Source organism: Salmo trutta, chromosome 37, assembly GCF_901001165.1.
Source record: "Salmo trutta chromosome 37, fSalTru1.1, whole genome shotgun sequence".
NCBI classification, from domain to species: Eukaryota; Metazoa; Chordata; class Actinopteri; order Salmoniformes; family Salmonidae; genus Salmo; species Salmo trutta.
This window is the reverse complement of record NC_042993.1, coordinates 15,943,431-15,969,915: the sequence shown is the minus strand read 5'-3', so window position 1 is coordinate 15,969,915 and position 26,485 is coordinate 15,943,431. Positions and strand designations below refer to the sequence as shown.

The 26,485-nt window shown below is 45.1% G+C and overlaps 1 pseudogene; it reads left to right on the top strand.

The window, feature by feature from the left end:
* Window positions 1–26,485, top strand: part of LOC115176485 (probable leucine--tRNA ligase, mitochondrial) — a 54,316-nt pseudogene that overhangs the window by 9,852 nt on the left and 17,979 nt on the right.

Below are 26,485 nucleotides of genomic sequence, written 5' to 3'. Positions count from 1 at the left end.
AACCACTGGTGACAAATGACTCCCCAGAGACACCATTCGGATCTGTTACTGTGTCCCCTAATGCAGCCAGTCACCCACAACTTGAAATGGTTACTAAAGAATTCACTCATCTCACTCTTTCTCTCTTTTCTTCTCTCTCTTTATCCCTCTCTCTCTCTCCCTCCTCTCTTACCCTCCCTCCCTCCCTCTGTATACTGTTCTAAACCATTACTCCAGCCATTCTTCTCTATGTCACAATAACAACCCACTCCCCCTCCTTAGCGAGACGGACAGCGCCTCTTTGGTGTGTGTTGTTTTGTAGGCCCTCCTCTCTCAGGCTACGTCCCAAATGGCACCAGATTCCCGTTTATAGGGCATTATTTTTTACCAGGGTCCATAGGGCTGTGGTCCAAAGCAGTGCAATATATAGGGAATAGGGTGCCATTTTGGATGAATCCTCAGGGGCTGATTTAATGGAGCCTGACAAAGTGCTGTCAGTGTTGTGAGTGTGGCACAACGGGCCTGTCATTGTTTTGTAAGCAGCAGGGTTTCGTTCCCTCGCACTCAGAGAGAGATGGCTAGGGGTTGGAGAGAGACTGAGGTTCAGCAGAAGCAAAGAGGAGACGGAGGAGTAGAGTAATTATGAGCACTATCGCCTGGGTCGTGTTCATGTTGAAGCAGGGAGGGACTGGTGCAATAACACATTTTTGTTTTCTGTTGCATGCCCTAATGAACACAACCCTGATGTTTCATCCATCACACTTGAGCCAATAAGCCCTCAGGGTTTACTAATCCATTAACAACCTGCTGTATGTCATGCAGCTGTGACTGTGACTGAATATATCTGCAGGTGTGTTTGTTGTGTATTTGCTGCTCATAGCTTTGCCCTGCTGGTTGTTTACTAAGCAAATACCCTCATCCACTCAGAGGGTCACAGTGTTGGCTACATTTCTGTCTTCATATGGACTTTATTTTTCTTAGCAGGTAGGCTGCATCTGGGCTACCAGCAGTAAGGCTATAATGCTGTCTTCTTAACCACTATTATTTTAGTTGTCTTATGGACTAGTTCATTCATTCAATTTGATTAGACTTGTAGAGACAAAATCCCTTCCCTGTAGCCTAGTTGTGGTGTGATGTTTAGTAAAATCCCTTCCCTGTAGCCTAGTTGTGGTGTGATGTTTAGTAAAATCCCTTCCCTGTAGCCTAGTTGTGGTGTGATGTTTAGTAAAATCCCTTCCCTGTAGCCTAGTTGTGGTGTGATGTTTAGTAAAATCCCTTCCCTGTAGCCTAGTTGTGGTGTGATGTTTAGTAAAATCCCTTCCCTGTAGCCTAGTTGTGGTGTGATGTTTAGTAAAATCCCTTCCCTGTAGCCTAGTTGTGGTGTGATGTTTAGTAAAATCCCTTCCCTGTAGCCTAGTTGTGGTGTGATGTTTAGTAAAATCCCTTCCCTGTAGCCTAGTTGTGGTGTGATGTTTAGTGGTTATACTGCCTGTGGCTCTGCTCTGCTTTCAGCCTGCAGCTCATCTCTTCACAGATGGAACCAGAGCTTTTGGGATTTGTGTGGGTGGACACACATACACTTTAGCATAGCCATGCCAATGTGTTGCATGCCCAAAATCAGCCCCCTGCCCTGGGACTCCTGTCTGTCAGGCTGTCCTGCTGGCCTGGATGGACAAGTCCCTCCCTAATATACATCTAAGTCTTCCACTCTGTGGACAGGTTTCTCTCTTAGCTCCTCCTCTATCCATAGGTTATCCATAGGTTATCCATAGGTTATCCATAGGTTAAATGTAAGCAATACAGTCGTAGTGGGGGAGTTAGAGACTTGACTTTGGCCCTGGGGTTGTTGTGGAGCATCGACTGTTAACAAGGATGATGGTTTGCCTCTGACATATTCTCTTTTGGCTGATGTAACTTTGAGAAATGAACCGAGGTAGACAGCCTGTCCTGTCAATCAGGAGTTCATCTCTTCTCTACAACAGATCTGCTAAAGGTCCTCCTCACTACATTAGATAATGGGCACATTTCAACTGGAAAAACGGTGTATTAACATGGCAAGCACATCTATTTTAATGACCGTAGGGACTTCTTTACATTACTAGATCTACAGGTACTCTTTTCTCTAGTCAATGTCTGTATATTTTACCTCGGCACGAAGGCGCTCACTTAGACTAATATCATCCAGCACTCGGCTTTACAAATTAGGCCCAGGCAGTTACCAAGGATACCGATTTCTGTCTGAAGCGTCAGACTCGTTAGTCGATGCACACTCCTCTCCTGTCGCCCTCACCTCTCTCTCTCTCCACTGCTCTTCCATTCTCTTCTCCACTCCTCCCTTTATTGCCTCTCCTCCGTTTTCTTTCTCTTCAGTAAGAGAAAGCGAAGGATGAAGAAGGAATAGAGAAGGGTGAAAGGAGGTTATCAATTCTTAATAGTGTTGTGAGAAGCGGAGGGAGGAGGGAGACACTGGTATGAAGAAGTGGAAATAAGTGAAAAAACACATTATGAGGAGGAGAAGGGTGGGACTGACTGACTGCAAGCAGAATCTGGAAGCCTGTGTAAACCTCTGATCACATCTGTCAGTGCTGCAAAGTACAACGCCTTACATCACAACATCCCCATACTAGTGTGAATGAAATATAGATGATGATGATGCAAACAGAGGCCTTGATTCTTATTACCATCCTCCATGTTACACATCCAATCAGACCAGCGCCAGTATGTTCCCTCCTATTCTAATGTATAACTCACATTACAACATTAGGCCTTTATGGGCCTGTGCACAGCCACTCTACATGCATTAGATGTTATGTTCCCTCACCTCTCTGCCTTACACTCAGGTTGGGTTTAACAGCTTCTATGTACATTACATGCCTTCTGGCATAGAACAGAGAGCTATAGCTCAATTAGTCATTTCCCGGCCTAAGGGGACAAATCAAGTATTTTAAATTGAATTGAACTGTTATCTTGGGGGCTGTGTGTAACGTGTAAAACCCAATGGGAAGGGAAGAACAGCCAGGTGTGATTTGTAACTGATTTCTGTGTAACTGTTTTTAGGTGCTAAACCCAATGGGCTGGGATGCTTTTGGACTCCCAGCAGAGAACGCTGCCATCGAGAGAGGCCTTGACCCGGAGGAATGGACGAAGAGGTACAATACAAGATATGACACAAACACTTCTCTCTCTCTCTCTCTCCTCTCTCTCCTCTCTCCTCTCTCTCTGTTTCTCTCTCTCATTCCCCCTAACGTCCTCCTCTCCCCTGTCTGTCTTCGTCCCCAGTAATATCCAGTCCATGCGGGAGCAGCTCGACAGCCTAGGGCTCTGCTTTAATTGGGACAAGGTGAGTAATGGGAGGAGCTGAGCACCACCTCCAACCGTTCAGTGGGAGGCTCTGTGTGGGTGGATGACTGTCTTTTCTCTCGTGTGTGTGTGTGTGTGTGTGTGTGTGTGTGTGTGTGTGTGTGTGTATGAATCATCTTGTGGATCCCTCTCCTCTGACCAGGAGGTGACCACCTGCCTGCCAGACTACTACAGGTGGACCCAGTGGCTGTTCGTCAAGCTCTTCAAGGCAGGACTGGCCTATCAGAAAGAGGTAGGTTTGGGGTCCTTCAGTCTGAGTCTGTCCAATCCTTGTCATAGGCTGTGTCTCAATAGTCCAAAGTGGTTTCCTCAATTCATCTCCTTTCCATCTCTGCTGACGAGGAGATGACGACACTTTGGACTAATGTGATGCCGTCATGCCCCTGGTATTGTCATGGGCCGTGTGTAGAGCTCCAGGGAGGCAGGATGAGGGAGACACATCCCAGGAGGATGAGTCTCAGGCAGGCCACAGAGGCTCAGTGGCCTGGGGAACAGTCTTCAGTAACTATGGAGCCTCCTTTGGCTCTGTGAGGAAAACACATTTTGTGTAGTAGATTACAGACAATCGGAAAATCTGTGCTGTAGTGGAGAGGTCATGTAGTTTAATCAGATGCAAGGTATTTTGGCGCTCGTATCAGTAGACATCTGTCTCTCTCTGATTTGATCAGCTCCTGTGATGTTGGCTTATGTCTCTCTTTGTGTCTGTGTCTATTTGTAGTAATTGTAATCTGTGTGTGTGTGTGTGTGTGTTCCAGGCGGTGGTGAACTGGGACCCTGTGGACCAGACGGTGTTGGCTGATGAGCAGGTGGATGACAGCGTGCGCGGCTGGAGGTCTGGAGCTCTGGTGGAGCAGAAATTACTCAGGCAGTGGTTCATTAAGACCACCAACTACGCCAAGGTAGGTGTGTGTCTCTCATGCGCATGGAGGGTGTGTTGGTGATAAGCCCGTCAAGGGTCAAAGGGCGTCCTATCACATCAATCTCACCACCTGAGCCTTTTGGCATAATTTGATTGGCTGGCTACATTAGAGGCTGTGTGAGAATGGAAGGGGGGGAGACCCCTCTGACATCAATCACTGCAGAAACCATGGCAGCCGCTTCAGCCCTGGCTGTAGAACAAACCTGGGCTCAAGTAGGATCTGTTTTATTTCAAATACTTTAGCTGGGATTGAGTGATCTTACCTGGTACAATGGAACCATTGGAATAGTTCCAAAAGTGCAAACTGCAAAGCCCACCCATCTGGCACGTCAGACTGGGTCAATCAAGTGCTCAGAGTATTTGAAAGAAAATAAATACTACTTGAACCCAGCCCTGGCTGTGTAATCAGCAGCCTGCTGAGAGTGTCATTCCCAGGCTGGCCTCGCCGGTCCGGGCCAGTCTGACTGATGAGAAACCTCCACGTCTCCAGCAGCAGGGTCTCATAATCACTACCAGCCACTACCAGCCACGCTCTGGGTTGAAATTACCCTCTCTGGAGATTTATTCCACCCATGGGTTAGGCGGCGCACTCACAGGCTGAAGAGCGTGAACACATGCAAACACACACACACACACACACACACACACACACACACACACACACACACACACACACACACACACACACACACACACACACACACACACACACACACACACACACAGGCAGCTTGAACCTGGGCACATGGAGTGAGAGTGACTGAAGGTGTGCTGATTCAAACCTCTCCAGATGAGGAATGGTTGGTACTGAGAGGCTCTGAGTGGAAGCCTTCCAAACTTGTCTGATTGGTGGGCCAGAAGGTCAGGTTCCCTATGCTGCTAGAGCCTTGATTGGTAAGAGTTGATTGATGTGTGCGTGCATGCTGGTAACATTTCCAGTTTCCCCACTTCCCCTGGGACCTGGTAAAGACATACACTAGTCACTCACGCATTAACCAATAAGCTTCAGCAGTATGACCCTGTCACTAGGGTTGTAAAGGGTCTGAATTTTTCCATGGGAAGTTAAGCCTGGGAATTTTGCTTAAATTCATTTAAAAAAAATTGCTTTGCTTTTTTGTGGGATACACATAAGGCAATTCTGGGTCTTGTGGCATATTTTGGTTAAACTATCCCCAATTCAGTGGAATTGCAACCCTCTGCATGCGCAGTGCATTCTTCCATCACATGTACAGCTGATTCTCAAGATCCTGCACACTAATGAGATGCTATTGAGCCCACACAACTACACTGTCTGAGTCAAGGACTACATGCTTTCTGGTAAGTTTTGATTATGATACTGGGCGGGGTGAATCTATTTTATACGACATACATGATTTTTTTGTTAACTAGTAATAGTAGCCTACAGCAAAGTGTGTTTAAATCATTTCTAACTTGTTAACAATTTCTGCTAGTTAGTTTTTGCTACCATGTGGGTTTTAGCTTGCTTGAGCCTGCTAACTGAGGAGTGTTAATTAACCTGTTTCCATACATGTTTAATTTTTAAACATTTATCTTACATAGGAGTTGTTTAATCTAACTGCTTAACTATTTATCTGTATATGGAATTGTATTTGGGTTTTTTTGACAAATTTTAGTTTTCTAATCTTTACACGAAAATTCCACGGGCACTATCTGATGTGTGGAAACATTTCACTGCAGCTAATGTAGATGGAAAAGCGGTGTACCTTTGCAAATACTGTGCCAAATCATATGTGAAGAATGCAACAAAGATGCAGAATCATCTGGCCAAGTGCATAAAGTTCCCTCAGCGCTCACAACAAGCAACATCTGACAAAAGTCCCTCTACTTAAATTTGAGGTGAAAATGATGAATCAGACCCCTTATCGATAGCAACAGCTCATGGTCCTCCTGGAATCAGAGGTTTTTTTTACTCCATGGAGGAACTTAGTCAGAGAAATGCTGATGAATGTCTTGCTCAAGCTGTGTATGCAACTGGTTCACCTCTTATGCTCACAGGCAATGTGTATTGGAAGAGATTTATGAATGTTCTTCGCCCAGCATACACCCCTCCAACCAGACATGCTTTTGCTACTCAAGGAGTAGGAGTCTCTCGAAGAAATGGCCATATCACAGTCTGCCGATATGGACAGCCCCAACGCGAGGATCCTCCTGGATGATGTATTTTGGGAGTGAGTGGTAAGCAGCCTGAAACTCCTGAAACCTATAGCAGTAGCCATTGCATGGATTGAGGGAGACAATGCCAGATGTAAGACAAGAAATCCATACTGCCCTGCCCACATCACTGTTGCTCCAAGCAAAGGAAACTGCAGTTCTGAAATACATCAAAAAGCGTGAAGACTTCTGCCTGAAGCCCATACACGCTGCAGCGTACATGTTGGACCCCAAGTATGCTGGCAAGAGCATCCTGTCTGGTGCAGAGATCAACAAGGCCTATGGTGTCATCACTACTGTGTCTCACCACCTTGGCCTGGATGAGGGCAAGGTTCTTGGCAGTCTGGCACAGGACACTTCCAAGCAAGGGCTTTGGGAAGGAGATGCAATATGGCAGTCGTGCCAACATATCTCATCAGCCACCTGGTGGAAGGGACTTTGTGGATCTGAGGCTCTTTCCCCTGCTGCCTCCATCATCCTCCAAATCCCACCAACATCAGCTGCCTCAGAGCGCAACTGGTCCTTGTTTGGGAACACACACACAAGAGCACGCAACAGGCTGACCAATACAAGGGTTGAAAAATTGGTGGCCATCTGGGCAAATTTGAAGCTTTTTGAGCCTGAAAATGAGCCATCCTCAACAAGGTTGGAAAGTGACAGTGAAGATGAGGTCTCAGAGCCTGATGTTCAAGAGGTGGACATTGAGGAGGTCCAGGGAGAAGACATGGAAGCCTGAGAGGATGACGACATGTAGCCTAGTGGTTAGAGCGTTGGGCCAGTAACCGAAAGGTTGCTAGATCGAATCCCCGAGCTGTCAAGGTAAAAATCTGTCGTTCTGCCCCTGAACAAGGCAGTTAACCCACTGTTCCTGGGCCGTCATTGTAAATAAGAATTAGTTCTTAACTGACTTGCCTAGTTAAAGGTTAAATAAAAAAATAAAAAAATCTTTAGTTTCTAGACTATCATTTTATAGATGTATGTTGAAAACGTTTTTGGAAGATGCAAAGTATCATTGGAGATCATTCAATATTCCCTTTATTTTGTTGTTCAGTGAAATCATCCCATGTGAACAGTCAACTCATTTCATTAAATTTCAATTCGTAACAAAATTTGTAATTTTTTTTATTTCAATTGGAAGAATTTAATAATTTGCAATTATGTCTACTTATGATAAGGTAAAAGGTTTATGTTTCTGTCTCCATATGATATGGTAAATAGATCCAATGCAAAAACCATCTACATTTAAACGGTATTAATATTCATTTGTATATATATTTCCATTAATTCCCATATAGTCCCGTTATTTCCCATATATTCCCTTTAATTCCCATGGAAAGTTTCCACCACTGAATATTCCCCAAAATGTGCAACCCTACCTGTCACTGCACTTTTTCTCTGAGGTTCACACACACACGATGAACACAGTTAATACTTACATTGACAATAGATGTTTTCTATTTCATGCATAATCACACACACTGATGGACTCACTCATTTGAACACATCACACTGTAGTGTCATGTAAATCAACAACATGGCATTCACTTCAATTACCAGCCTCACACAGGCTACACATACATTCATAATTTTACACAGGCATACAAACATACACACTCTACAGTGAGGGAAAAAAGTATTTGATCCCCTGCTGATTTTGTACGTTTGCCCACTGACAAAGAAATGATCAGTCTATAATTTTAATGGTAGGTTTATTTGAACAGTGAGAGACAGAATAACAATAAATAAAAATAAAAAACGCATGTCAAAAATGTTATAAATTGATTTGCATTTTGATGAGGGAAATAAGTATTTGACCCCTCTGCAAAACATGACTTAGTTCTTGGTGGCAAAACCCGTGTTGGCAATCACAGAGGTCAGATGTTTCTTGTAGTTGGCCACCAGGTTTGCACACATCTCAGGAGGGATTTTGTCCCACTCCTCTTTGCAGATCTTCTCCAAGTCATTAAGGTTTCGAGGCTGACGTTTGGCAACTCGAACCTTCAGCTCCCTCCACAGATTTTCTATGGGATTAAGGTCTGGAGACTGGCTAGGCCACTCCAGGACCTTAATGTGCTTCTTCTTGAGCCACTCCTTTGTTGCCTTGGCTGTGTGTTTTGGGTCATTGTCATGCTGGAATACCCATCCACGGCCCATTTTCAATGCCCTGGCTGAGGGAAGGAGGTTCTCACCCAAGATTTGACGGTACATGGCCCCGTCCATCGTCCCTTTGATGCTGTGAAGTTGTCCTGTCCCCTTAGCAGAAAAACACTCCCAAAGCATAATGTTTCCACCTCCATGTTTGATGGTGTTCTTGGGGTCATAGGCAGCATTCCTCCTCCTCCAAACACGGCGAGTTGAGTTGATGCCGAAGAGCTCCATTTTGGTCTCATCTGACCACAACACTTTCACCCAGTTGTTCTCTGAGTCATTCAGATGTTCAGTGGCAAACTTCAGACGGGCATGTATATGTGCTTTCTTGAGCAGGGGGACCTTGCGAGCGCTGCAGGATTTCAGTCCTTCACGGCGTAGTGTGTTACCAATTGTTTTCTTGGTGACTATGGTCCCAGATGCCTTGAGATCATTGACAAGATCCTCCTGTTTAGTTCTGGGCTGATTCTTCACCATTCTCATGATCATTGCAACTCCACGAGGTGAGATCTTGCATGGAGCCCCAGGCCGAGGGAGATTGACAGTTCTTTTGTGTTTCTTCCATTTGCGAATAATCGCACCAACTGTTGTCACCTTCTCATCAAGCTGCTTGGCTATGGTCTTGTAAACCATTCCAGCCTTGTGTAGGTCTACAATCTTGTCCCTGACATCCTTGGAGAGCTCTTTGGTCTTGGCCATGGTGGAGAGTTTGGAATCTGATTGATTGATTGATTGCTTCTGTGGACAGGTGTCTTTTATACAGGTAACAAACTGAGATTAGGAGCACTCCCTTTAAGAGTGTGCTCCTAATCTCAGCTCGTTACATGTATAAAAGACACCTGGGAGCCAGAAATCTTTCTGATTGAGAGGGGGTCAAATACTTATTTCCCTCATTAAAATGCAAATCAATTTATAACATTTTTGACATGCGTTTTTCTGGATTTTTTTGTTGTTATTCTGTCTCTTACTGTTCAAATAAACCTACCATTAAAATTATAGACTGATCATTTCTTTGTCAGTGGGCAAACGTACAAAATCAGCAGGGGATCAAATACTTTTTTCCCTCACTGTATTAAGCTTTGCTAGATTGTTCCATAGGCAGCCTCAGATATATTCACATGCATGTGTTAAGGTGATCAAATATTTCATGTATGAACGCATGTAGGAGAGCTGCTCCAAAAGATGCAGGGAAACACACACACACACTCACCCAGACGGACATTGACACGGACACACAAAAAACCTTAGCCACCCTCACTTTATTGATGTAGAATTTTCCAGCTTTGCTAGGTTGCCATGGAAACCCTTGGAATTGGCCCAGCCATAGGCCTACATCTCTGGTTAAACCTGAGGGTTTATGTGGCTCCAATGATGTCGTTTCTTTTCTGGAGACAGACACAATTTAGTTTAGTTTTTTTCTCTTCATCTCATGGTTTGAGCAGAGTACCACCTCACCTCCGTTCCCCTCAGCGGGTGTTTGTTCTTGGTGACATCGCTGTGACATCTCGAGGCAGGGTGTCTCAGACACCACAGCCTGCTGGCAGCCAGGCTGTATGCTCTCACTGTCATTGTTGCTAGGCTGCTTGACTGACACAAAGACACCAGCATTTATGGCAAGACACCAATCTCTTTCTCACTCTCAGATTCTGTCTTTCTCTCTCTCTCTCTGATTGTCTCTCTCTCCATCCATGCTTTAGAAACAGTGAAATAACATTGATACACACTGCAATTACAATCATCCTTATTGCCATTGTTAGTATTGGTTGTATTGCTGTTATTAGTGTTATTACAGTGTGTTGGGTAGAGATATCAGAGGGTGGCTTGGTAATGGGTTGTGACAGTGGGGGAGAGGTATATCAAATTGGTGCTGTTGCCTTTTTATATTCTCCATTCAGACGGAAGAGGAACCCAGCTGGGGCTTTCTGGCCTGCCCCTTTTTGTTATGCATAGCTTCCTTTTAAAAATGTGTGTGTGTGTTTGTGTGTGTCTCTCTCTCTCTTTCTCTCTACATCTTCATCTCCCTCTCGTTATGAAACTGTTCAGTCATGAGCGATTGCTTTGCGATAAACGCAAAAGTAGGCCGTGTGGAAGTCAGGATTTCTAAAATCCCTCTTTGACTACATAATGTGAGACGAGGTAGACTGTGGTATTGTGCTAGGAGATTGTCTGAGCTTTGGAAGAGCCTCTCAGGGTAAAGAGGAAAAGTCGATGATGTGCTGATCTGGGACTTGAACCCAGTGGGTGTTCCCCAAACGTACACAGTATCTTCATCTAACATTACAATATGATTTAACATCTTTAGGATATATATGTAGCATCAATATGATTTAAAAAAAAAGTATAATGTATTTCTCTCTCCCAGCCCCTCCTGGACGCCCTGGCGGAGCTGCCAGAGTGGTACGGCCATGCGGGCCAACTGGATTGGAGACTGCACCGGCTGCTACTTCGACTTCAACCTCAAGGTTAGACTCACATCTCTCATCTGTTCCTTCTTGTCAGTCCATCCTGGTTTAGTTTAGACTACTTAGTCTTCCAGGTATAAACATTTGAAGGTATTCCAGGATTATCACTAGGATTAGCGCAGAGATTCTCTCCTGCTACATCATTCTCATTCAGCTAGCTGCACCAGTCATCCCTCTGCAAGCAGCAATTTAATCAAACGTAGTGACTGTGTGGCTGTGGGATTATTTCCATTGAAATATCCAAATGCACTTTTAGAATGTTGAAAGAGTATTGACATTCTAAAATGGTTTTACTAAAAGCCTATTGTGAGCTCCAGTCACCCCAGTCATAGAATTCCTTGCAGCAGACAGAGGAAATGTATTAGGTTGATGCCTGCCTTCCTTATTGAAATCGTAATCATATTTCTGGTAAGAGGGGCTTGGGACTCTCTCGCTCTGTGTGGGTGTGGGTGTGGGAGGGGGGTTCTCATAAATCAGTCAGACCCTGGCAGAGTGGGTAATTAAAATTAGTGCCAGCGGTGGTTTTGTAGATGGGAAGCAGGAACCAGTCCCATTACATCTTTAACATTGTCAAGGGTGTTCTGTTCTAAATGACTCCCAGAGTAGCTGTATTATGATTCTGTATTTTTGGTGACAATTTAATGGGATTTCTGTCAGGCGATAGCATTAACGTTATTGCATACAAACCTCGCTACGGTGTTTTCTTTTTTCTTACTAACTAGTCTTATGTTTTGTTTTTTAACTATCCTTTACCCTGATCAACAACAAATGTAGCCAAGTTACTGTCCTGTCATGTATTTATCCATAAACTGTGTGTGTGTCTCTCTATCCTTTCCTCCATGCAGGTGAATGGGGAGGAGACGGGGGAGACTCTAGCAGGCTACCTCCAGCCCAGAGGCAGTGTTTGGGGCTGCCTACCTGTCCATCGTCCCCTCCCACAGACTGCTGCATGGTACCAGCCCAGTCCGCTCAGCCCTGGAGAGAGTCCTGCAGACAGACAGAGGTAGGAAGGAACCACTGTCCAGACCTGGTAGTCTGTGATCATTTTTTAAGTGCTGCTTTTATCCAAAGTGGCTTACAATAACTATTTAGTGTATGTGGCCCATTGTAACTCTGTCAGAGCAATGGCACATTTTACTGAACAAAAATATAAACGCAACATGCAACAATTTCAAAGATTTTACTGATTTACAGTTCATATAAGGAAATCAGTCAATTGAAATACATTTATTAGGCCCTATTTTATGCATTTCACATGACTGGGAATACAGATATGCATCCGTTGGTCACAGATACCTTGAAAGAAATGGGCCTCACAATGGGCCTCTGGATCACTTCATGGTATTTCTGTTCATTCAAATTGCCTTTAATTGGGATTCCCCTGAATCGATCTCTTTATCTATCTATCTCTCTCTTTCTCTCTCTCTCTTTCTCTCACTCCCCCACCTCTCTCACTCTTTCACTGTCTATTCTGTCTCTCTCTCTCTCTCTCTCTCTCTCTCTCTCTCTCTCTCTCTCTCTCTCTCACACACACTATTCTCTCTCTCACTCCCCCACCTCTCTCACTCTTTCACTATCTATTCTCTCTCTCTGTCTCTGTCTCTCGCTCTCTCTCTCTCTCTCTCTCTGTGTGTGTGTGTGTGTGTGTGTGTTAATAATGAGGCACCAGGGGAGAAGTGCTGACTCCTGACCTTTGACCCCCAGACTGCCTGACAGAGGTCACAGCCCACAACCTATTTACCAGTCAGGAACTTCCCCTGGTGATCTCCAGCAAGAAGGAGTTTGAAGGTCATCTAGACACTGTCATCGGTACGTGGATGTGTGTGTGGGTTTGAACGTCCACATCGCTTGCACATACAGTATGTACTCACTGTGTATTATTGACCTCTGAGCTTTTGTTCATCTCTCTGATTGAAATTTGATTGAAATAATCAATTCTATTTATAAATCCCTTTTTACATCAGCCGATGTCACAGTGCTATACAGAAACCCAGCCTAAAACAGCAAGCAATGCAGATGTAGAAGCATGGTGGCTAGGAACATTTCATGAATCACATTCAGCCTTTCCCTGTGTCCTGTACATGTTTGTAGATGTCACTGTGCCGTTGTGTCCTTGAGCCTTCAGTGTGTCTCTGTCGTACACTGGGCGTTTGGCTGCTGTTGGAATGATGTAACTTTAACTCTCTAGAAGGAGTTCCCTCCTTGGTGCTTTGGGTGTTTGTCTCACTCCACGAGTCCACAAGGAGGGCAATACCCATGAGGAACTAGCCATATCCCAGCAACCCACGCCCCCCTCTTTTTTGTAGGCCCTTTGACCAATTTCAACTCAGTCGGGGTCTCAAATTACTGTTAATACAATAATAGAATACACAAGGTGCAATTTAGAAATGTGGTTGTGCATCAGCAGTCACTCAATTAGCCCATGTCATCAAAACAATGTAGGTTGGTCAGTTAGTCTTGCGGCCAGCTATCTAAACTTATAGGAAGCATGGTCGAATTAACGACTGCGGTGGGGCTCATTGTTTAACAGTTATCAGATTAAAAACTGCAAACATTTGCCTCCACTCTATTGCAAAATGTGTAGAATTGCAAGGAATTAGTGTTATAAAATGACATGTAGGTGTGTGTGTGATAAATGTACCGTGTGTGTGTCCCTGGCAGGTATCCCCGACAGGAGTGTAGAGGATGCTTCTGTGGCCAGGGCTCTGAGCTGGAGCCCAGTCCTGAAGGGCCACGAGGATGGAGGACACACACTGCTCAACTCTGCTGAGGTCTGTCTGGACACACAGCAACACACACTGTCACTCTACACAATGTTACCAGTAAACCAGCTTTTTAGTAATTCTACATATTGTTTTATGGTTATTAATGGAAGAGCCTTATTTATGGTTGAAGTATCGGCAAATAGTTGAGTTTTGTTGAATTCATGTCTTTTTGAGCTTCTAAGCTGTCATCCTGTTCTCTCTCTGTCCATCCCCCTCTTCTGTGTAGTTCACAGGCCTCAGCACAGAGGAGACGTTTGACTCCATTACCCAGAAGGCCAGAGAGAAAAGTGGACGGCCACCTGACCAGCACCAAGCTCAGGAATTGGCGGATTTCCAGGCAGCGGTACTGGGGCAAGCCCATCACCATGGTGCATTGTGGGTCTTGTGGTCCTGTGGCGGTCCCTGAGGAGCAACTTCCAGTCACCCTGCCCAAACTACCGTCCCTCACGGGGAAGGGAGCATCCCCTCTGGAGCACGCTGATGACTGGATCAGCTGTACCTGTCCCAGGTGAGAACACACTGACACTGAGTGAGGTGTGAGAACACTTCAGTTGCATACCAAATGGCACTCTATTCCCTACGTAGCACACTGCTCTTGACCAGGACCCATCAGCCTGGGTCAGAATCTAATGCCATCCGGTCAGATGTCCAGTTTGGAAATGAGTGCTGGTACTGTCAGTTGGATTGGAAGTTCATAGCTAGTTCACAAACACAAGTGACGGAGTTCACTTTATTCCACTTATATTCAAATCAAATCAGTTTTTCAAGGTTGTATATCTTTCTCAATGGTTAGTCAGTGACTCGCTCTCTTGCTCTTAGGTTGAGGCAATTATTTCTGGTGCTTTCAGTTTTCTACTCCCATCAGTTCCCTCTTTCTGCCTGTACTAAAAGTCAGGATAAATGAGTCCAAGGCCAGATCAGCTTTGAGTACCAACACCCTCCCTGTGATTTCAGAGAGTATACAGAAGGCGTCCCATATGGATTCTGGTCAAAAGTAGTGCACTATAAAGTGAATAGGGTGCCATTGGTGATTCAACCACTGTGTATTGAGGATATGAATACCGGCTAGTTTTTAACACACATGGACCAGGGTTATGTAATGAGTGACAGATGTCACAGTGGTTATATAAACCAGCTAAGGCCTACATGCCGGGCATGTCTATGCCCCCACCACACACACGCACGCGTGGGACCAGGGTTATGTAATAGTGACAGATGTCACAGTGGTTATATAAACCAGCTGAGGCCTACATGCCAGGCATGTCTATGCCCCCACCACACACAGACACAGAGACAGGCAGACGGTGACTGTCAATGAAATGTGTGAAAGTGCTCCCTGCTGCTCGTTAAACGGCTGTTGCATCCCAGATGGCACCCTATTTCCTATATAGTGCACTACTTTTGACCTAGGTCCACAGGGCAAACCCAGCTTCTCATGACGAAGACCCTCACCAACATAGGATTTCTTCATGGGGAGATTCCTTCTTTAAAAAAATGATAGTTCCATGATTGGAAGTGGAATTGTGGTACAGTAACTAGGAAATGCTGTTTCAACCGCTCAGTCAGACAGTCAAATAGAGAGAGAGATGTGGGGTCGTCTGGTCTGACGGCTATATCCAGAGACGGTCTCCTCCTCCTCCTCTTCCTTGTCTCTCCATCTCTTGTTGACGGCGTCTGAGGAAATTTGCTCTCTTAACTCAATGATCATGTCCAATTAACCGTCGGGTGGAGTGTACAGAAAGTGTTTGATGAGAGATGGTGTGGGAGATGGAGTTTTATCTGTCTGTCTCGTCCTTGAGAAGTCATTTCCTCCACCGCTGATATTGTCTCTGCTCCCTGTCTGCCTACTGCTGTGAATTGGCCCCTCAGTTGAAACCTGTGTGCAATTAGTCCAGCTAGCTTACTACACCAAGATAGTGTTTTTGATTCCCGTTTTGGCTTGCATGGTGACATCACCAGGCAGTATAAGTTAATAGACCAAAAACAAAGAGTTCCAAACCTCTCTGCCAATAACAGCTAGTTATCAGGTTACATATCCCTCCAATTAGGTCCCTCACTCCCATATGTCGTAGATAAATTCTTGCTTGGGAAAAGAAATCATATTTTTTCTTCTTTTTGACCATTTTAATGCAAAACTATTACAGTAAGGAACTAAATTGTTCTTGCTTCTGATGCCACATCTGTTTGAGAGGATTTTCCCCCAATCTGGCACACACACACCCGCAATGCACTTTCAGTTTATTTTTGCTATCTGGTTGGAATTGTAGCTCTGCTACTCTCAGTCATTCCTGAAATCAGCCTATATACAGCAGGACAGGATATAACCATAGTCATAGATAACACATGTCCAACAATCACAGCCCCCCAGGAGTCTGAAACTGTATGTCTATCAAATGACAATAATCTGTACCCTGAATCGTCGATCGGAGAGAGGGAAAAACACAGGAGACTGGTGTGCAGCCGCATGGAATTCTTGGAATACTATAATGCCTCTTCTGTGTGGGTTTTCCATTTATTTAGCTATTTTGTCATGAAATGCTCTTTGGTATGATGGTGCGTTTGTTCTCATGAAATGGCACCTGGGTATTAACCTGCTATACCTTAGCCTTGTTGCTAAGCAACCCCTCTGCCTTATTATAGACTGGCAGGGTGTGTGTGGTGTATGGTGTGTGTGAGAGATTGTTTATGAAGAGGGGTAGTCTCACCTTAAGAGTAAAAGGGTGAGGGTGTGTTGATATGCTTGTGTGACAACTCATGCCTGTTTGTGCCATTACAAACATCACACTACTGGGGACCAGGTACGGTGCTGTAGTGTTCTTATCTAGTGTTGCTGATGGTCTTCCTGGCATGGTGATTCTGACTGGGTGCTGTAGTGTTCTTCTCTAGTGTTGCTGATGGTCTTCCTGGCATGGTGATTCTGACTGGGTGCTGTAGTGTTCTTCTCTAGTGTTGCTGATGGTCTTCCTGGCATGGTGATTCTGACTGGGTGCTGTAGTGTTCTTCTCTAGTGTTGCTGATGGTCTTCCTGGCATGGTGATTCTGACTGGGTGCTGTAGTGTTCTTCTCTAGTGTTGCTGATGGTCTTCCTGGCATGGTGATTCTGACTGGGTGCTGTAGTGTTCTTCTCTAGTGTTGCTGATGGTCTTCCTGGCATGGTGATTCTGACTGGGTGCTGTAGTGTTCTTCTCTAGTGTTGCTGATGGTCTTCCTGGCATGGTGATTCTGACTGGGTGCTGTAGTGTTCTTCTCTAGTGTTGCTGATGGTCTTCCTGGCATGGTGATTCTGACTGGGTGCTGTAGTGTTCTTATCTAGTGTTGCTGATGGTCTTCCTGGCATGGTGATTCTGACTGGGTGCTGTAGTGTTCTTCTCTAGTGTTGCTGATGGTCTTCCTGGCATGGTGATTCTGACTGGGTGCTGTAGTGTTCTTATCTAGTGTTGCTGATGGTCTTCCTGGCATGGTGATTCTGACTGGGTGCTGTAGTGTTCTTCTCTAGTGTTGCTGATGGTCTTCCTGGCATGGTGATTCTGACTGGGTGCTGTAGTGTTCTTCTCTAGTGTTGCTGATGGTCTTCCTGGCATGGTGATTCTGACTGGGTGCTGTAGTGTTCTTCTCTAGTGTTGCTGATGGTCTTCCTGGCATGGTGATTCTGACTGGGTGCTGTAGTGTTCTTCTCTAGTGTTGCTGATGGTCTTCCTGGCATGGTGATTCTGACTGGGTGCTGTAGTGTTCTTCTCTAGTGTTGCTGATGGTCTTCCTGGCATGGTGATTCTGACTGGGTGCTGTAGTGTTCTTCTCTAGTGTTGCTGATGGTCTTCCTGGCATGGTGATTCTGACTGGGTGCTGTAGTGTTCTTCTCTAGTGTTGCTGATGGTCTTCCTGGCATGGTGATTCTGACTGGGTGCTGTAGTGTTCTTCTCTAGTGTTGCTGATGGTCTTCCTGGCATGGTGATTCTGACTGGGTGCTGTAGTGTTCTTCTCTAGTGTTGCTGATGGTCTTCCTGGCATGGTGATTCTGACTGGGTGCTGTAGTGTTCTTCTCTAGTGTTGCTGATGGTCTTCCTGGCATGGTGATTCTGACTGGGTGCTGTAGTGTTCTTCTCTAGTGTTGCTGATGGTCTTCCTGGCATGGTGATTCTGACTGGGTGCTGTAGTGTTCTTCTCTAGTGTTGCTGATGGTCTTCCTGGCATGGTGATTCTGACTGGGTGCTGTAGTGTTCTTCTCTAGTGTTGCTGATGGTCTTCCTGGCATGGTGATTCTGACTGGGTGCTGTAGTGTTCTTCTCTAGTGTTGCTGATGGTCTTCCTGGCATGGTGATTCTGACTGGGTGCTGTAGTGTTCTTCTCTAGTGTTGCTGATGGTCTTCCTGGCATGGTGATTCTGACTGGGTGCTGTAGTGTTCTTCTCTAGTGTTGCTGATGGTCTTCCTGGCAGGGTGATTCTGACTGGGTGCTGTAGTGTTCTTCTCTAGTGTTGCTGATGGTCTTCCTGGCATGGTGATTCTGACTGGGTGCTGTAGTGTTCTTCTCTAGTGTTGCTGATGGTCTTCCTGGCATGGTGATTCTGACTGGGTGCTGTAGTGTTCTTCTCTAGTGTTGCTGATGGTCTTCCTGGCATGGTGATTCTGACTGGGTGCTGTAGTGTTCTTCTCTAGTGTTGCTGATGGTCTTCCTGGCATGGTGATTCTGACTGGGTGCTGTAGTGTTCTTCTCTAGTGTTGCTGATGGTCTTCCTGGCATGGTGATTCTGACTGGGTGCTGTAGTGTTCTTCTCTAGTGTTGCTGATGGTCTTCCTGGCATGGTGATTCTGACTGGGTGCTGTAGTGTTCTTCTCTAGTGTTGCTGATGGTCTTCCTGGCATGGTGATTCTGACTGGGTGCTGTAGTGTTCTTCTCTAGTGTTGCTGATGGTCTTCCTGGCATGGTGATTCTGACTGGGTGCTGTAGTGTTCTTCTCTAGTGTTGCTGATGGTCTTCCTGGCATGGTGATTCTGACTGGGTGCTGTAGTGTTCTTCTCTAGTGTTGCTGATGGTCTTCCTGGCATGGTGATTCTGACTGGGTGCTGTAGTGTTCTTCTCTAGTGTTGCTGATGGTCTTCCTGGCATGGTGATTCTGACTGGGTGCTGTAGTGTTCTTCTCTAGTGTTGCTGATGGTCTTCCTGGCAGGGTGATTCTGACTGGGTGCTGTAGTGTTCTTCTCTAGTGTTGCTGATGGTCTTCCTGGCATGGTGATTCTGACTGGGTGCTGTAGTGTTCTTCTCTAGTGTTGCTGATGGTCTTCCTGGCATGGTGATTCTGACTGGGTGGTTCTATTCTATGGAGACTCATTAAACAGTGAGACACATTCTCAGTTCCAGTGTGCATGTTGAAAGTAGGTACAAAAAAATAGTTTTTTTTTTGTCACTCGCCTTTGCCAGTGTCGTGTGTTGCTCTCTCAGTGAGGCTGACAGATGAGCAGTGTGTACAGAGAGCTCTGTTTGGATTGGATGAAAACGGCCTGGGATGGCACTTCCAACAGACACACACACACCAAGCTGGTGCACACACAAACCCACCCACCCACCAAGCTGGCGTGGTGCTGGCCGGTTCTGTGTCCCTCTGGCAGTGCTATTTAGTCAGGGCACAGGAGCAGGGATGTGATGGCTGTGTAGTGTAGTGGTTCCAGCCTGACTGGGGCATCTCCTACGGGACATGACCTCCACAGACAGATGGTTCCAGCCTGACTGGGACATCTCCTACGGGACATGACCTCCACAGACAGATGGTTCCAGCCTGACTGGGGCATCTCCTACGGGACATGACCTCCACAGACAGATGGTTCCAGCCTGACTGGGGCATCTCCTACGGGACATGACCTCCACAGACAGATGGTTCCAGCCTGACTGGGGCATCTCCTACGGGACATGACCTCCACAGACAGATGGTTCCAGCCTGACTGGGACATCTCCTACGGGACATGACCTCCACAGACAGATGGTTCCAGCCTGACTGGGGCATCTCCTACGGGACATGACCTCCACAGACAGATGGTTCCAGCTCACATTAGATACACACTACACAGGCCAGTCCTCTGGACACTTTATGCCTACAAACTAAACTAACAAAACTAAACTAACAAAAGTAATTTCACAATAGGACAATGGAGGAGATGTTTATCATTTCTAAAATGACTGCACTTTTACCTCTTATGTCACTATGAATAAGAAACGGTGATTCAGCTAGCTAGCCACATGACAAAATATCCACCAAGACTTGAGCCATATCATATTCAATCATTATACTGTGTTTGACATTTGGAGTCATATCTCCCTCCAGCGCTATTGCCCTCCTGCGGGAAATTAGGTTCAAGCACTAACTGTTACATTTGTTGCATTGTTTTAAATGCACGTTAAATAAATGTTGTTCTGATTCTATTTGACCTCTCTCTCCTGTTGTCTTGTCAGGTGTAAAGGGCCGGCCAGATGGGAGACCGACACCATGGACACGTTTGTGGACTCATCCTGGTACTATTTCAGATACACTGACCCCCACAACCAAGACAGGTGACCTGGGATTTTCTCTTCCTCTGTCTGTAGTATCGTTCTCTTTGTCTTATCTATCTTCCTATCCACCCCCAAAATATAATCTCTACTTTTAAATCTGTCAGTACCAGGTCCTACAACATGAAAGAGGCATAGAGAGCGGGAGAGGGAGTGTTGTAGGACCTGGTACTGACTGATCTAAAAGGAAAGATTAGAGATTATATTTTTTGGGACTGTTCCAAAATGAAACAGAAGTAGAGACAAAAGTCACCTTAGGTAATTATTAAAAAAATAGTCACCTTGGGTAAACAGTTGCGTGAACAACGTGAATCTAGACAAATAATACAAATGTAATATGCATTGTCCATTTAATCACTGACAAATGTTTTTTCCACTCACACATCAGCGCACCATTTTACACTTCCTCTCAAACAGTCAATTTCATACACACGCAAACAAGCACACATACCGTTAACTTGTATTCCCTGCTGATGGAGATTATAAACTCCTGGCCGTTAGCTGCTGGGGCGGTGGCGATACCCAGAGCTTTAACAAAAGAGATTAATTTCCCCAAAGGCAGGACTTGTCTTTCCTTCACTGACCTTGCTGGGTAAATCCATTTCAATTCAATCACTTTTTGACAACACCCCTTTTGATTCGAACGAAACCTTACATGCATATTTGCCCATTTGTGGAAGTGCTCAGAAAGTGACGTTTTGGACCTGAATGCCCAAACAGTCAAGAGATGAAGGTGCTCAAAGTTGACCCATTGTTGTATAGTGCACAATACTAGGATACATCCAAGTCTTCATCACTGGAAAAGATAAACAGTTGAGATTGATATCATTTAAAAGCTTACAAACAGGGTTGTCAAACTATTTAATAATTTATGGATTTAAAAAAAAATATATATATATATATATATACTGCTCAAAAAAATAAAGGGAACACTAAAATAACACATCCTAGATCTGAATGAATGAAATAATCTTATTAAGTACTTTTTTCTTTACATAGTTGAATGTGCTGACAACAAAATCACATGAAAATAATCAATGGAAATCCAATTTATCAACCCATGGAGGTCTGGATTTGGAGTCACACTCAAAATTAAAGTGGAAAACCACACTACAGGCTGATCCAACTTTGATGTAATGTCCTTTAAAAGAAGTCAAAATGAGGCTCAGTAGTGTGTGTGGCCTCCACGTGCCTGTATGACCTCCCTACAACGCCTGGGCATGCTCCTGATGAGGTGGCGGATGGTCTCCTGAGGGATCTCCTCCCAGACCTGGACTAAAGCATCCGCCAACTCCTGGACAGTCTGTGGTACAACGTGGCGTTGGTGGATGGAGCGAGACATGATGTCCCAGATGTGCTCAATTGGATTCAGGTCTGGGGAACGGGCGGGCCAGTCCATAGCATCAATGCCTTCCTCTTCCAGGAAGTGCTGACACACTCCAGCCACATGAGGTCTAGCATTGTCTTGCATTAGGTGGAACCCAGGGCCAACCGCACCAGCATATGGTCTCACAAGGGGTCTGAGGATCTCATCTCGGTACCTAATGGCAGTCATGCTACCTCTGGTGAGCACATGGAGGGCTGTGCGGCCCCCCAAAGAAATGCCACCCCACACCATGACTGACCCACCGCCAAAACGGTCATGCTGGAGGATGTTGCAGGCAGCAGAACGTTCTCCACGGCGTCTCCAGACTGTCACGTCTGTCACATGTGCTCAGTGTGAACCTGCTTTCATCTGTGAACAGCACAGGGCGCCAGTGGCGAATTTGCCAATCTTGGTGTTCTCTGGCAAATGCCAAACGTCCTGCACGGTGTTGGGCTGTAAGCACAACCCCCACCTGTGGACATCGGGCCCTCAATCAACCCTCATGGAGTCTGTTTCTGACCGTTTGAGCAGACACATGCACATTTGTGGCCTGCTGGAGGTCATTTTACTGGGCTCTGGCAGTGCTCCTCCTACTCCTCCTTGCACAAAGGCGGAGGTAGCGGTCCTGCTGCTGGGTTGTTGCCCTCCTACGGCCTCCTCCACGTCTCCTGATGTACTGGCCTGTCTCCTGGTAGCGCCTCCATGCTCTGGACACTACGCTGACAGACACAGCAAACCTTCTTGCCAAAGCTCGCATTGATGTGCCATCCTGGATGAGCTGCACTACCTGAGCCACTTGTGTGGGTTGTAGACTCCGTCTCATGCTACCACTAGAGTGAAAGCACCGCCAGCATTCAAAAGTGACCAAAACATCAGCCAGGAAGCATTCTAACTGAGAAGTGGTCTGTGGTTACCACCTGCAGAACCACTCCTTTATTGGGGGTGTCTTGCTAATTGCCTATAATTTCCACCTGTTGTCTATTCCATTTGCACAACAGCATGTGAAATTTATTGTCAATCAGTGTTGCTTCCTAAGTGGACAGTTTGATTTCACAGAAGTGTGATTTACTTGGAGTTACATTGTGTTGTTTAAGTGTTCCCTTTATTTTTTTGAGCAGTATATAATCAGTTGAAGTCAGAAGTTTACATACACCTTAGCCAAATACATTTAAACTCAGTTTTTCACAATTCCTGACATCTAATCCTAGTAAAAATTCCCTGTCTTAGGTCAGTTAGGATCACCACTTTATTTTAAGAATGTGAAATGTCAGAATAATAGTAGAGAGAATATTTTAGCTTTTAGTTATTTCATTCCCAGTGGGTCAGAAGTTTACATACACTCAATTAGTATTTGGTAGCATTGCCTTTAAATTGTTTTACTTGGGTCAAACCTTTTGGGTAGCCTTCCACAAGCTTCCCACAATAAGTTGGGTGAATTTTGTCCCATTCCTCCTGACAGAGCTGGTGTAACTGAGTCAGGTTTGTAGGCCTCCTTGCTCGCACACGCTTTTTCAGTTCTGCCCACAAATGTTCTATGGGATTGAGGTCAGGGCTTTGTGATGGCCACTCCAATACCTTGACTTTGTTGTCCTTAAGCCATTTTGCCACAACTTTGGAAGTATGCTTGGGGTCATTGTCCATTTGGAAGACCCATTTGCAACCAAGCTTTAACTTCCTGACTGATGTCTTGAGATGTTGCTTCAATATATCCACATAATTTTCCTTCCTCGTGATGCCATCTATTTTGTGAAGTGCACCAGTCCCTCCTGCAGCAAAGCACCCCCACATCATGATGCTGCCACCCCCGTGCTTCACAGTTGGGATGGTGTTCTTCGGCTTGCAAGCGTCCCCCTTTTTCCTCCAAACATAATGATGGTCATTATGGCCAAACAGTTCTATTTTTGTTTCATCAGACCAGAGGACATTTCTCCAAAAAGTACGATCTTTGTCCCCATGTGCAGTTGCAAACCGTAGTCTGGCTTTTTTTATGGCGGTTTTGGAGCAGTGGCTTCTTCCCTGCTGAGCGGCCTTTCAGGTTATGTCGATATAGGACTCGTTTTACTGTGGATATAGCTACTTTTGTACCTGTTTCCTCCAGCATCTTCACAAGGTCCTTTGCTGTTGTTCTGGAATTGATTTGCACTTTTCGCACCAAAGTACGTTCATCTCTAGGAGACCGAACGCGCCTCCTTCCTGAGCGGTATGACGGCTGCGTGGTCCCATGGTGTTTATACTTGTGTGCTATTGTTTGTACAGATGAACGTGGTACCTTCAGGCGTTTGGAAATTGCTACCAAGGATGAACCAGACTTGTGGAGGTCTACAATTTTCTTTCTGAGGTCTTGGCTGATTTCTTTTGATTTTCACATGATGTCAAGCAAAGAGGCACTGAGTTTGAAGGTAGGCCTTGAAATACATCCACAGGTACACCTCCAGTTGACTCAAATTATGTCAATTAGCCTATCAGAAGCTTCTAAAGCCATGACATAATTTCCTGGACTTTTCCAAGCTGTTTAAAGGCACAGTCAACTTAGTGTATGTGAACTTCTGACCCAGTGGAATTGTGATACAGTGAATTATAAGTGAAATAATCTGTCTGTAAACAATTGTTGGAAAAATGACTTGTGTCATGCACAAAGTAGATGTCCTAACCGACTTGCCAAAACAATAGTTTGTTAACAAGAAATTTGTGGAATGGTTGAAAAACGAGTTTTAATGACTCCAACCTAAGTGTATGTAAACTTCCGACTTCAACTGTATGTGTATATATATAATATATATATATATTCATATTCGCATACTTTGTTTCTTAGACCTTGTTTGACATCATCTGAAGTTTTTGTGTTGTGCCCACAATCGGTTGAGACACATCATGCTGTTGAATACAGGATGGGTGTCAGTTTTGGCTGATTAGTGTACTAAAATGGGTGGTCATCTTTGTGGCAGTAATTCATGTTAAAATGTCAATTCAATTTCAATGGTGTACCAGCTAATATGTAGTGGTCTGAAGAAATTGGTCCATTCTATGAATTATATTTCTATGATTGAAATGAAACCCATCCTGTATTCAAGAGCATGTTGTGGTCAGCCGATGGCTGGCACAGCACAAAAACCTCAAATGATGTGAAATATGCTCTGAGCTACAACACACAGTGCCTTCGGAAAGTATTCAGACCCTTTGACTTTTTCCTAATTTTGTTACGCAACAGCCTTATTCTAAAATGTATTAAATAAATTACAAGTCCTCATCAATCTACAAACAATACCCCATAATGACAAAGCAAAAACAGGTGTTTAGAAATGTTAGCAAATTTAATAAAACTTTTAAAAAAGATACCTTTTTTACATAAGAATTCAGACCCTTCACTATGAGATTCGAAATTGAGCTCAAGTGCATCCTGTTTCCGTTGATCATCCTTGAGGTTTTCTGCAACTTGATTAGAGTCCACCTGTGGTAAATTCAATTGATTGGACATGATTTGGACAAGCACACACCTGTCTATATAAGGTCCCACAGTTGACAGTGCATGTCAGAGCAAAAACCAAGCCATGAGGTCAAAGGAATTGTCCGTAGAGTACCGAGACAGGATTATGTCGAGGCACAGATCTGAGGAAGGGTACCAAAACATTTCTGCAGCATTGAAGGTCCCCAAGAACACAGTGCCCTCCATCATTCTTAAATGGAAGGAGTTTGGAACCACCAAGACTGATCCTAGAGCTGGTCGCCCGGCCAAACTGAGCAATCGGGGGAGAAGGGCCTTGGTCAGGGAGGTGACCAAAACCCTTTGGTCACTCTGACAGAGCTCCAGAGTTCCTCTGTGGAGATGGGAGAACTTTCCAGAAGGACAACCATTTCTGCAGAACCACCAACCAAGCCTTTACGGTAGAGTGGCCAGACGGAAGCCACTCTTCAGTAAAAGGCACATGAAAGTCAGCTTGGATTTTACCATAAGGCACGTAAAGGACTCTTAGACCATGAGAAACAATATTCTCTGGTCTGATGAAATCAAGATTGAACTCTTTGGCCTGAATGGAACGGGTAGTGTGGAGTGCGATTGAGATTTGCGTCATCTGTGGATCTGTTGGGGTGGTATGCGAAGTGGGGTGGGTCTTTGGTTTGCGGGATGATGGTGTTGATGTGAGCCATGACCAGCCTTTCAAAGCACTTCAAGGCTACCGACGTGAGTGCTACGGGGCAGTAATGTGTAAGATGGCGCCGGAGAAGAAGGCATACGTTTTACGTGCTCCCAACCAATTGTGTTTTTTTCGTTTGTTTGTAACTTTTTTTTACTTAATTTTTTTAACTTATTTGGTCCATAATTATGCCGCTACCGTCTCTTATGACCGAAAATAACTTCGGGACATCAGGACTGCGATTACTCACCACGGACTGGCAGAATCCTTTTTTCCCTTTAACGAGTCTGACGAGGCCGATGCGAACAATATACTGCTTTTGCGTGAAGAGGAGGCGGAGAAAAAGGGGCCGGAGGGTGGGCTGCCTTCTGAGAATTCGTAGACGATCGAATAAACCCCCACTTCTTTCCATTCTGCTATCAAACATGCAGTCTTTGGACAATAAAATAGATGACCTACGCGGAAGATTAAACGACCAACGGGACATTCAAAACTGTAATATCTTATGCTACAGCTGGGTGGTTATACGTTGCACCGGCAGGATAGAACAGCGGCGTCTGGTAAGACAAGGGGCGGCGGACTATGCATTTTTATAAATAACAGCTGGTGCACGATCTCTAAGGAAGTCTCGAGCTATTGCT